At 39.0% G+C, this 13780-nt stretch overlaps 1 protein-coding gene across 7 annotated transcripts in view; it reads right to left on the bottom strand.

Moving 5' to 3' along the window:
* tead1b (TEA domain family member 1b) overlaps positions 1-13780 on the bottom strand; it is an 82039-nt gene that overhangs the window by 26749 nt on the left and 41510 nt on the right. The window lies entirely within an intron of this gene.

Genomic DNA, 13780 nt, shown 5'->3' with positions numbered 1-13780 from the left:
CAGAATTGATGTAGCTACAATTTACCACGTGTCCACCCAATTTACTTTGGAACAGCAATAAACTGTATTTTCCGCAAAATATAATTAGCATGAAGTAAAAGGAATGGTGAATATGTAATACACACACACACATCATATATATATATATATATATATATATATATATATATATATATATACAGTGCTCAGCGTAAATGAGTACACCCCCTTTGAAAAGTAACATTTTAAACAATATCTCAATGAACACAAAAGCAATTTCCAAAATGTTGACAAGACTAAGTTTTATATAACATCTGTTTAACTTATAACATGAAAGTAAGGTTAATAATATAACTTAGATTACACGTTTTTCAGTTTTACTCAAATTAGGGTGATGCAAAAATGAGTACACCCCACAACAAAAACTACTACATCTAGTACTTTGTATGGCCTCCATGATTTTTAATGACAGCACCAAGTCTTCTAGGCATGGAATGAACAAGTTGGCGACATTTTGCAGCATCTATCTTTTTCCATTCTTCAAGAATGACCTCTTTTAGAGACTGGATGTTGTGTGGAGAGTGATGCTCAACTTGTCTCTTCAGAATTCCCCATAGGTGTTCGATCGGGTTCAGATCAGGAGCCACTGAATCACTTTCACCCTGTTCTTCTTCAGAAATCCAACAGTGGCCTTAGATGTGTGTTTAGGATCATTGACATGTTGGAAAAGTGCACGACGACCAAGGGCACAGAGTGATGGTAGCATCTTCTCTTTTAGTATAGAGCAGTACATCTGTGAATTCATGATGCCATCAATGAAATGCAGCTCCCCGACACCAGCAGCACTCATGCAGCCCCACATAAGGTCACTGCCACCACCATGTTTCACTGTAGGCACCATGCATTTTTCTTTGTATTCCTCACCTTTGCGACGCCATACAGTTTTGAAGCCATCAGTTCCAAAAACATTTATCTTGGTCTCATCACTCCAGAGTATAGAGTCCCAGTAGTCTTCATCTTTGTCAGTATGGGCCCTGGCAAACTCTAGGCAGGCTTTTTTGTGCCTGGGCTTTAGGAAAGGCTTCTTTCGTGGACGGCACCCATGCGTGCCATTCCTCTGCAGTGTACGCCGTATTGTGTCACGGGAAATAGTCACCCCAGTTTGGCTTTCTACTTCTTTAGATAACTGCAGTGAACTTGCATGCTGATTTTCTTCAACCCTTCTCATCAGAAGACGCTCCTGTCGAGATGTTAACTTCCATGGACGACCTGGACGTCTCTGTGAGATGGTTGCAGTTCCATCTTTTTTTAAATTTTTGTCCACTTTTGCTACAGTATTCTGACTGATAAGTAAAGCTTTGCTGATCTTCTTGTAGCCTTCACCTTTCTGGTGTAAAGAAATGATTTTCTTTCTCTTGTGACATTTCTCTTCCATGTGGTGCCATTGCTGACAGCATGAAATGGGAAGGGGTTTTAACACCCTTTTATAGTCAGCTGTCTGCTGGACACCTGTGTAATGAATAATTAGACTCACCTGTGGTTGAATTCTTGTTAAATTAGACATTTGTGTAAAATATAAAATATATATAAAATTTAATAATTTAGCTTTCATTTAGCTTAAATATAAAATTTAGCTTTGCTCCAGAGACTTTCAGTGGGGTGTACTCATTTTTGCATCACCCTAATTTGAGTAAAACTGAAAATTTTGTTCTCTAAGTTATATTATTAACCTTAATTTCATGTTATAAGTTAAACAGATGTTATATAAAACTTAGTCTTGTCAACATTTTGGAAATTGTTTTTGTGTCCATCGAGATATTGTTTAAAATGTTACTTTTCAAAGGGGGTGTACTCATTTACGCTGAGCACTGTATATACACACACATACATAAAGTTTAAAAGAACAGCATTTATCTGAAATTTATCTTTTTGCCTCAGTAAACTCCTAATTACTGCTTATTAATAGTTATTAGGGTAGTTGTTAAGTTTAGGTATTGGGTAGGATTAAGGGATGTAGAATATGATCATGCAGAATAAGGCATTAATATGTGATTTATAAGTACTAATAAACAGCCAATATCCTAGTAATATGCATGCTAATATGCAACTAGTTAATAGTGAGAATTGGACCCTAAACTACAGTGGTCCCTGGTTTTTAAACCACAGATCCAGAAAATCCCATTATATTGATGTATGAAATCTGCATAACATTTGGAGGCTATTATGTGGATAAAAGATGGAAATCCTCTACATTTTCAACTGGAACTCCATCCCCCCTTGAAATTCACTCCCTGGACTCAGTCCTGCAGAGTCCAGCCATTTATTCATTTTTTTGGCCTTTGACGAGGAAAGAAAATAAATATGGAAATGACCTGAACTCAGCAAGACTTGAACTCAAAATTGCCATATGCACACCATTGCTCAACCTGTACTGTAACTAACCACCAGGCCATGGCTCCATCAAAGCACATGCTAAAATTAAAGGTAGATTGTTAAAAGAAATAAAAGGTGAGTTGAGGAGGTGAGGCAGCAGATGTGTTCTAGGTGTGGAGTGGGGTGACTGGCCATGGCGGAGGCTGGGCTGAGGTCTGTTGTTTGTGAAATGGGCACACACTGAGATGGCAAAGCCACATCATCCACCTGCTGTGCTCTGGGCTCGCTGTGTTCAGGTGGGCTGGGTAATCTCCTGAGCTTCTGCTATTAGGCACACCTGTCGTATGAAAGGGAATCTCTTTCTCACTCAGCTCCTCTCTCTTGCGTACCAGTAATTTGCTTTTCTCTCAGTAAAATCCTCATGAGTTTTAAAACCAAGGGGAACCATAAAGAATGAATTGGACCTGCTGATATCAGGGATTTTTGCACTTCCTGTCTTCCAAAAAATGAGTTATTGTTATTCCCACATTCTCTATTAAACAAACCTTCAAAATGATGTATGATTTGTTGGAATTCGACAAAAAATGACTGAGCTACACCTGTTTGAAGTCAGCAAAGTCAATTTTGAGAAAAATCGAGTTAAAGTTTTCTGAACATTCCAAAACAAAATCACCTAGCAAACCTTAAAATCCCTGGTAATACCACCAAATTTGGCACAAACCAAGTCAAAACCCATATCTATAGGGAAAATATACATATATAACTTTTTTCCATGATTCCACAATAGTTTGATTAACATTAATTAAAAACAGACAGCCTATATATTAAGACCTACTGTACCACACGGATCTAATATAAAGTTACACATCGGATGTTTTCCCCCAACAGTTAACCAAACGTTCACTTAAGACATAACATAATGTTTGCATGAATACTCACCAAGACAGATTTTTTTAAATACTGTAATTCTGTGTATATGTGTATATCAGGCGTCTTTGTGCACACGCTTCAGATCTGTCAGTCAGCGCGAGTAAGATCGTTTTATTTACATCAGCATGAGTTTGAAAATCACACGCTGAGGGAAGCGCCAGTCATTGAGAAGCTAGCGGAGAAAAACATAATTTCTCATGCTCAAAGGAAAGGTACTCCTCTCAGAAAACGTACAAATAAAGATACTTTAAGATGTTTAATTGCTATTTGGAGCATTGGGATCGCTAGACGAGTGCTTAATGAACAAATTTTTGTGAAAACCTCAATTTTGGCCAAAATTGACATTTTTCACTTGTTTTGCGCGTAGCTCGAAATTAACCCGTGCACATTCCGACACATTAAGTAAATCGTGCACACAATATAATTTTTTGCCTCGCTTTACTAAATCATGCCCACAAAATAATAATTCTTTCCCTTTGTTTTACTAAATCATGGCCACGTCGTAGTAATTTGTTCCCTTATTTTGATTTAACTAAAACAAGGGAACGTTTTACTACATTGGGGGAACAAATTATTATATTGTGCACACAATTTAGTAAAACGAGGAAACAAATTGTAATATCATGAGCACAATTTACTTGGAACGGATTAGTAAATCATGGACACGATTTGGAGAACGAATTGTTAATTTGTGGCTACAATATTATTTAAACCTGTAATATATTAAAGCAACTTTTTGGTGTTTCCATGGTTTCTACAAAATAAAACCAGAAATCAAGGGTAACACAGGTATGACGTTACTGATAGGCGACGCACGGACATGATCCGTGTCCTGGTTAAAATTGCTTATTTCTCTGGATTTAAACATTCTTGGAAACATCAGGGATAATGTAAGTACACAAGTCAACAAAATATATAACACTGTTCTAGAGGTTTTTGGATATTTTAATCCAAAAATCTTACATATTGTGCCTTTAAACATTATGAGGTCAAAATATTTTTTAAAGAAGTGAAACATATACTGTACATGAATGAATCATTCACAATAAGTTCTATAACATGCATTTAGAAAGTAGAAGAATTTTCATTTCATTCCAACTTTAACTATGAATTCATTATCAATATCAAAATAAATCTGAAAAATCAGGCACTGAATCCTTCAAAGGCCAAACTCTGGAATTACCCACAAACCATGTACATGTGTTGCTAGCAATATTTGAGATGTCTACATGATAAAAGAAAAAACTCCCTCTACGAAGACCTTGCCCTAACAGGTGTGTAGCGCTCCCCAACACAGCCTGAAGCCAGTGAGTGTGCAATTCCAACATGTGTGCTTGATGCATGTGCGGGCTGAATGGACGGGGAGCTCTCTTTCTTCACGTAAGGCATTCTGTTAAGGCTATAACAACGGCGGGAGATCATGTGACCTCCAGGACAAATAAATAGCATCTGGGGATTTTCAGTTCCAGCCCACCTCCTCAGCATGCCAACACTGTAATCTCTCCCAGATGAAGCCAGGGCCTCGCCACTTTCAATAATTCACACACTGTGTACACATAACATGACAATAAGGGCATTCATGCAGACGCCTGATTCCTAGATCAAAGCTCACAAACGGCCAGCTGTAAGCATGCTTACTGCTGAATAATTCATTCTTTTCACCGCCTTGAAAAAAACCCTGCTCAGCGGGACTTGGCCAGCACGCTTTCTTTCCTGTGTTTGCCGTGCAAAACAACATTGGCAAAAAGAAACTGAGTCAAAAAAAGAGGGTAAGGACACACTGGAGGTCCTGAAACCCCAGGAGACAAGCTGCCCCCCATGACATTAATAAGAGAAAATACTTTGTATTTTTAAAGTAATATGTGTCACAGTTTTATTCTAAAAGAGTGTGAACAGGTGCCCTGCATGTGGTTGGACTGTGAAACCCTGATTCTGGATCAATGCACACAAAAAAATTATTAATAACTCTGGTTACTGAAAATCACAGTAGAGCTGCACAAATTTTCCAAAGAAAATCATATTGTGATTATTCTGTTATTTGATATATCAATGAGAATATCTATGAATAATAATAATAATAATAATTACATCATTAATATTGCAATATTAATTTTACAGCTTTTGGCTGTTTAAGTTTAAAAACCTCAGCAAACCTCGGTCCATAAAAAATGTTTGAAATAACATAAAAACTGAATCTGGCATGCTTTGCTTTGTGTGAACAGGTCCATTTGAATGTACCAAATCGATTTAAAGTCTTGTCCATGGCGGATATTCATGGTGAATATATTCATTCGGCAGTGCGGCGTACAAGAGGAGGACGGCCGAGCAGGGGGTGGGAACAGGAAGGATGTGAACTCTTGAAAGACTTCTACAGTTGTCAGTCAAAACAGTAGGGAAAGGATTAGGTATTTATGGCCTGACTAAAAAGCAGAGCACCAAGCAAGAAGAAATCCTTCCTCTCGAGTAGGTAAAGGCTTCCCTTAATTTCAAAGACAGCAGAGTCCATATCAATAGCTCCTAAAACAGCAGAAGCCACTCAGTGGGGCCTGCCGGCACCCCTCTTTCTAGGATTGTCCCCCAGCTGACTCTTCATTCAATTAGGAATGCATCTCCGCCCTTTGCGCCAACTCCCTCAGAGGAAAGAGGAGCGACTCCCTCCCCGCACCCTACTGAGAGCTGTCAGCACTCCCACCTCAATTTAGACACTAACTCATCCTCCCCTGCTCAGACTCCTCAGATATGCACCGACAGACTCGGGCCATTGAAGGCTTTCTCTGAATAGGGCGTGTCTTTGAAAACTGCACGGTCTGGAGCCGAGGTGTGACTGTAGCTGGACGTTCGCTAAGCCAGAACAATTAACAGTCTTGGTACAAGAGTTCACCCTCTCATTACATTCATCCATCCCTTGGTTTCTGCATCCCCTTCTTGAACTGATGAGGTTTACACAGCTGCTGCATTGGCTGCTACTCCCCCACGACTCCCCACTGCAGCCCACTTTACCACACATTCACTCTCACCTTACAATGCTGCATCACACATTTTTTAATTTGGATGAGGTTTCATTATCTCAACTGGGCTGCTCTCAAAAAGCTCAGCACAACAAGCATTTCCTCAGTGTTTAATGGCTGTTTCTTAGGCCACATGTATAACAAAGTGTTTTTAGCCAGCTGAAAATGCTTTGCTTGCTATATGGAATATCCACAGAAGTTTTACTAAAATCTCATTTCACAGATAGTTTGTTTCTGTATTGTTTCTACATAAAAATGTCAATACAATGTAAAGCATTTGCGCTGGCTCTTGGTGACTGGTAAACTCTCTGCGACCTGTAAAAAATGCTGAACGTCTCGAGATTCAGCGTGAAATAGGTGCTCAGCACCTTGTTACGCTCGTGCCGTTTTAAAAACACGGCGCTCCCACTGAAAACAATTGGAAAAATACACTAGCAGCAGGAAAAAAAACGCTTTGGTGGACACATGGCCTTAGTGTTGCCAAAACACTCTAGCAGCAGTGAACTTTCAAATTACTAATCACCATTAATGTGTCAAGACTCAGCACCTCTCATCTTAAACTTAAAAGTTCATAATTTATAAAGTCATTACAAAAAACGATATCAAATGTGTCCTGTACATTGTCTACTTTGTGTAATTACCTCTCTACCATTGCAAGAGAAGATCAGTGCTGGGACTTTGGACCAGTGTGATATAAAGCTCTGCTGAACAAACCAGTTTGTCCAAGGCCCAAGCTGGTCGTTTATCCACATTAGATGGTCCAAGCTGGTTGGTCCAGCTGGAGAGGGCCAGATTAGAACACCAAAATTCAGTTGCCATGTCCAGAAAATTCACCTTGATCACCTTAAGCAGGTAAAGACAGGCCCAACCCAGCACTTTATAGTCATTAGCTAGTTGATCAACTGGACCGACAACTTGGTCAAGCTGGTTAGAGCTGGTAGACCACATTGGACCAGCTGCTATGCTCCAAAAACCAGCTATGACCTGGTTTCTTCAACACCTTGGAACAGAAACAAATTAGTTTTCATGTCCCATAAATGAGCTTGACCAGCCCTTACATTAGCATTCTCTCAGCCATACAGCAAGTTCAATCTGGTCAAGATGACTGATTAACTGAACTATCATTTGGTGGACTTGTTGTTGACCTGGTAGACCATCTTGATCAAGCTGGTTAGAGCTGGTAGACCACACTGGACTAACTGCTATGCTCCAAAAACCAGCTTGACTGCTTTAAACAAATATGACCCGGTTTCTTCAACAGAGAACTCCTAAACTTCCTCCTCCTTGCAGTTTAACTGGGATTAAAACCATCATCACCAATGTGCATTAGCAATTTCAATCTGGTCAAGATGACTGATTAACTGGACTATCATTTGGTGGACTTGTTATTGACCTGGTAGACCATCTTGCTCAAGCTGGTTAGAGCTGGTAGACCACTAAACGTGTGCAAAAAAACAGCTGTCCCAAAAATGAGTTTGACCACTTTAAGCTGGTATGAGCTGTTCTTTTTTCTAGTAACACGTGGCAGTGTCCTCCTCCTTAAAGGTCTAACTGGGATGAAACCATCAACACCAGCCCTTCCATTAGCATCCTCTCAGCCCCTCACAGATAGCACTCCACAGGAGCCAAAGAGCCTCTACAGCAGGAGTGTGTTATATCATTTAAAAAGACAGCATAAAATTGCCATTGATTCCACACCGAGGGGGTGAAGCAAATAAAGCCCCATCATCCTTCCTGCCAGCATGTCATAGCAAAGATGATTTAATCAAAGCAAAATCCTGCAGCTCGTCTCAGACCCCATGCCATAAACATTGTCCTCATTTATAGTTATAGCATATTAAAGCCTTTTAATGGCTTTGGTTATGTTCTTTGATTGCTAAAAACACATCACATTTTTTTCTCAGCGCTTTTTAAAGGACTCATTTCCTGTTGTACCACATTTGTTTAACGCAGACCTGACCGCACTCACATCTGGCCAGTTGGACAACGATGAAGTCAGTGGATGCTGGACCGTGGCCATGCAGTCAGTCAGCAGTGAGAGATTTCTCACATAAAACCTCACTTCAATGGCTTCACCCCATCCAAATCTAGCATTAGTCCTCAATAGGCCACAAGTTGAGACTGTCAGTTGTGACAGCAGAAAGGAACTAAAATACTAAGTTTGATTGTTCTGAACATTCATTCTTGTGAGATTTCAAACGTGCAATAAAGCATTCTACCATATAATATATTTATGTATATATTTGATAGTGATTCGAACATTTACACTTTCACTCAAAATGTATCATCCAACTGGGCAATATTATCAAATCTATTGCTAGTTAAAATAACCAAAGACAAAATGTTCATGTTAAAATGTCATAAATTGCATATTAACCTATATGGTATTTTTGGGGAGTACATTTGAAGAAAGATATACATGTTTGGTTGCTAGTAATTTGGGGTAGTGTAGTTATTGAGTAGTACCTCTGTCACGGTGGACAATATACCACAAAGCATGAATTCTTTGGGTTTGATATTCCCCCGGTGAGACCTGTGGAGACAGCAGCCGTTCTCCTGTGTGCAGTACAAGACACAATGCCCCTGCTTCCCTGTCACGCGTGATAGATGACTCGAGGGTCTCCGGCTTCCATTAGCATCACAATAGACTAAACCAACAATATGGAGGCATTCACTCCAAGGGTCCCTGGCTTGGCTGGTCTGGGGGAAGGGCCAGAGTGGGGCAAAGGGAGGCAGGCAGGAAGCCTTTTACTCCCAAGAACAACAGCATTCAAGGAACACTGCTTGCTAGAAGGGGAACCCACATAGACAGGAGACAAAGAGCAAGATTTGTGCATTGGAAGTTGAGCAGGTGACACAGAACTAGATTCAAGTGCGCAAAATGAGGCACAAAAAAGGATGAGGTTCATGCAAGTTTATCCAGCAAAATTTCTAAACAAAATTCAGGATTGTGACTCGTGTGCGTTCACAACTGAAAAAATATCTCACTTCAAAATAATAGTGCAAGCAAACTACAAAAAATGACTGACTATTCTACTTCAAGTGTAAAAAGATTAGTAAATGTGACAATATATTTCAACTTAAGGAACTAAATCTTACAAGAGAAAGTGCCTAACCTTAATCTAGCTACTGAAATCCATTTAGCATCATGCAAATCAGTTACTTATTTCAGGGGGTTTACATTTCCTCATTACAGGGCCCCTGGCTTTAGAGAGTTGAGTCATAAGTTACACTTCAACAAAGTTTCTTTACTGGCATTATGGTCACATGAAGAAGTGGTTCCCAACCCTGGTCCTGGAGTACCCCCAACACTGCACACTTTTAAGGGGGTGTTTACTCGACACTGTTTTCAACAAAAACTTTTTAGGCATTCTGGCCATTCGTTTACATGACAACAGCATTTTGAGGGCCTGAAAACGCAAACTTTTGAAAACTGGTTTCAAAGTGAAAACTTTTGAAAACTATACCATTACTGTCTCCGTGTAAACTACAAAAACACAAATTTGTTGAAACGATGACGTCATGCCTATGCATATTACGTGTTCAGTCTATAGGTGCGTAGTGTTTCTTTACAAGGTGACATAGCCAACTACTGGCCTGGCATGCATAATACAGTTTTTTTTTTTTTTTTTTTGGGGAAACGTGTGAACAGGGATCATTTTGACAACGTTGTCAAAGGTATGCGAAAAACGCGAAGGAAAAACTTTTCCATCTTTAGTACATAATAACGTACCCTAAGTCTCTCTTATCTGACGCACCCATCTGTTAAAACTTGTAGTCAACGATCTGATGTGTTGAATCAGTTGTGTTTGATTAGGGAAGCATTTAAAATGTGCAGTGCTGGGGTCACTCCAGTAGAAGGGTTGGTAAACACTGCCATGAAGAACCTTTTATATGTATTGTACAAAATGTCCTTTGTACGTTTCTTAGACTTTTAAAATGTTCTAAAAAATGTTTCCTTTAAGTGCCTTTCACTGAGCAGTTCTTTGGTTTACTCCAGCACCTTTAATTTAACCAACTTCGACATGCACTTAGCATTACCCTGGCCTTTTAGGGTCAAAACACTGGCCTCTCACCCACCCTTTGACACGAACAAGCTCAGAGTTCAAGATCATGCATTTCGCACTATGACCTAATGAGAGTGTGTGCATGTGTGTCTGGGGTTGGGTCACTCTGCCAGGTCCCTTGTGCCATCTGCCACCTGCTGAGAAAGCAAGACCTCACTCACACACACAATCACATACACACATGAATCACCCACTTACCACATTCAGAAAGCCCCTTCATGGGAGAATGGAACAAGAAACAAGCTTTTCAAACCATGTCATGTCCATTTATTAGCGATGTTTGGAAAGGCAGGATTCACTTTTATTATTGCTCAAATGGGTAATAAAAAAAATTCAAGCAAATTATTTTAGCCTGACATACAATCAAACAGATGAAAGTATCCTTTAGACTTAAATTAAAGGATGGACTCAGGATAAAATATGGAGACTTGTGGGATGGCTCTTTGTCTTGGGCAAGTGAGGAACCACCTAGCAACCCTAGCAAATGAACCACTGAAACATTTAAGACCCAGAATGCTTCATTTTCTGTGTTCAGCTCGGAGTGCGTAAGGCTTTCAAAGCATATACCACTGACCATGACCATGGAAGGACGCGTTGGATTCGTGTGTATCTAAAGAGACTCTTTTCAGGCGATCAGGATACTTGCACATGCACTGGTGTCCACGCGGACACAAAAATCGAGCTGTATGCAAATGGCGAGCATGGAAATCCATGGACTGTACAGACAATGAAAATTTTGTCATGTAGCCAAGGGAAGTATAAGCCCTGTTAATCACTCATGACACCTAAAATCACGGTGACAAATTTTGCATTGGCAATATTAACATTCTCTCCAGAAAAATTTAAAAATCAAATTGATTTGCATCCTAAAAAGCAATGCAAATGTAATCAAAACAATGTCCATCCAAGGAACTTTACTCCGGACTACCGCTTGCTGACACTGAAGTCCAAAAGTAACGTTAGGCAGTTTTGATTTCTATGCTGTTTAATGTTTGATGAACGCGTTATTTTACATGTGCATAAGCAATGCTTCTATTACTTATTTCGGCTTCTTCTTCATCTGTGTTTTAACCAAGAGTTTCTGTACTCTTTCAGAATATGCGTAATAGTGCCCCCTACCATATAACAGTGAAAACATGGATTGTCGGAAAATTATGTCAATGGCTGGGAAAGAGTAAAGTAGATTCCTATCTACACTACCAGTGGACTACACAAAAATTCACATACTCTGAATTAGGAACATATCTGTTTTCTTTATAAATCAATATTTTCAAACAATGTAAGTTTATAAGACAGTATGTAAAACTATGTGACAATAGTATTTAATAGACTACTCAATCAAAAGGGTAAACACAACTACAAACCAAGCATACTTAGAATACTTATTTATACTTTTTAAGTATATCTTGATCAAAAGATTGAGTACAAATATAGGCCAAAAATACTTTTCTGTCAGTATAAGTCAAGTATACTTAAGTGTAAATTTAAGTATGTCTGAGAAGTACATAAAGTATACTTCTCAGAAGTACATAAAAAGTAGACTGAAAGTATACTTTCTTATTTTTTAGTTTAAAAGAAGTATACTAATAGCACACTTGAATAAATATTTTTTGTAAGGGGAGCTCAAAAACAGGATTGAAAAACACACATATAATTAATCACACAAAAATACTGAGAAATCCTTTTAATGCACCAGATAATACATTTATTATAGCGAAGCATTTAAACCCATCTTATAAGGAGGCATTCATTTTGTCTATAATGCACAACCAGGACAGGCAGGTTCACTGATGGTACGTCTTTAATCTTTCAGATACTCTATTAAATCTAATCTTCACAGACTTTCATTTATTCCAATCCACACTTGAGCCAAGGATTTCTGGCTTTGTCTCAGACTTCATATCTATATGCCTATACTTCATGAGCTGATTCTCAATGCACATAAAAAATCATTAAAAGCATTTAACCTTTATGTACAAAAAGCAGCTTCTGTTTGAGCCAATCACTTATCAGAAGCTCATTGGTGAAGGCGAATGAGGATGGATTAGTGTGCGCCCTCATGAGACTGTAACACACGGCTGCCTTCAATTGCCACACTTGTTTTTGTGGTCTGCAAATGACGAACAAACAGGTCTGCAGTCCTGAAAACTGCTTCATGTTTCTTATTCAGCTATTACGTCTTACTGAAAATTTCCCCCACTCCATCACTGTCATGCAATGCACTGCCGATCTGAAGTGAGTGGGATTCTGGTATGTAACCAGGATCTACAAGCATACTCTGGTAATAGACCATCACTTCCATCCAAAAGACTGCCTGAGCACAGCGGAGAAACTCTATAACTAGGACAATTTATCAAGGATTCAAAGTAACATCGGTCTTCTTAAAAAGTTCCTGAGAGTATCTGATAAAATTTGTGGTAAAATGCTTTTATTAATAAGGTTTTGATAAGATTATTTAGACTACAAATATTTAGTTTATAGTGATAGATGGATATGTTGGCCAGTATGACCAATATTTGACTATTTTTAGATGTCTATAACCTGGCCAATTAACATTTGTCCTTCAGTCAGTCTCAACATTGTCAATAGAATGTGCACATTTTCGGTTTTTAAATATTTTTAAAAAATATATATATTTTTTATTCCATATCAGATATTTAATGGGTTTTCTCCCATAATACGAAAATAACTGCCAGCCTATTAGTATCAGCCAGAAAATATTGGTGAATTAGTTGTTATATATAAAAATAAAAACTTATTGATAGCCCACTAGTTTCCAACATCTTCCCAAAAAGGTCTCATTATATAATTGAGTGATTTATGGATGTCTTACCAATCCAACGACCAAGTAATTACAAAGAACCAGTTCGAAAACAACGATTCATTTGCAAAACTGAACATCACCAGTTCAAAGGGCACCAGAAATCAGTCAGTATGACTTACGAATACAATCTGGTAATGCAGTATTTAACGCTGACTAATAGACGATCAGTCTTACCACAAGTACATCGACATGACAGCCAATCAATTAATTCCTCATAATACTGTCTTTAAATATAATAAATACCACTTTAAAAAATCAATTGAAAGTGTACGAACACAAAATGAGATCGATAAGTAACTCCTGGTGACCTGCGAGAAGTCTGAAAGCTCTGGTCGTGGGCTCTAGGTCATGAGTCAGAAAACCGCGGCAGGATTAACGGTGGGCATCCATTGTGGGAACAGACAAGCCACCAGCAGAAATCTGTGGGTCGCAACCTCGAGGCTTCACCGAGACAGAGAGGATTACGCTAGACGACCCCTCGTAAATCCTCACGGTGAGGCGGCAAGTGAGGAGAAAGAGAAGGCCTGGGTGTCTTTCCTCTATTTAGTCTTCTGTGTTTCCCAGCAGCCAGACTCCCGCCCTCCCTCCCAGGGTCTGCC

Source organism: Ctenopharyngodon idella, chromosome 7 (genome assembly GCF_019924925.1).
Source record: "Ctenopharyngodon idella isolate HZGC_01 chromosome 7, HZGC01, whole genome shotgun sequence".
In the NCBI taxonomy this organism is placed as follows: Eukaryota; Metazoa; Chordata; class Actinopteri; order Cypriniformes; family Xenocyprididae; genus Ctenopharyngodon; species Ctenopharyngodon idella.
The sequence above is the reverse complement of the archived record's forward strand: the minus strand, read 5'-3'. Positions and strand labels throughout refer to the sequence as shown.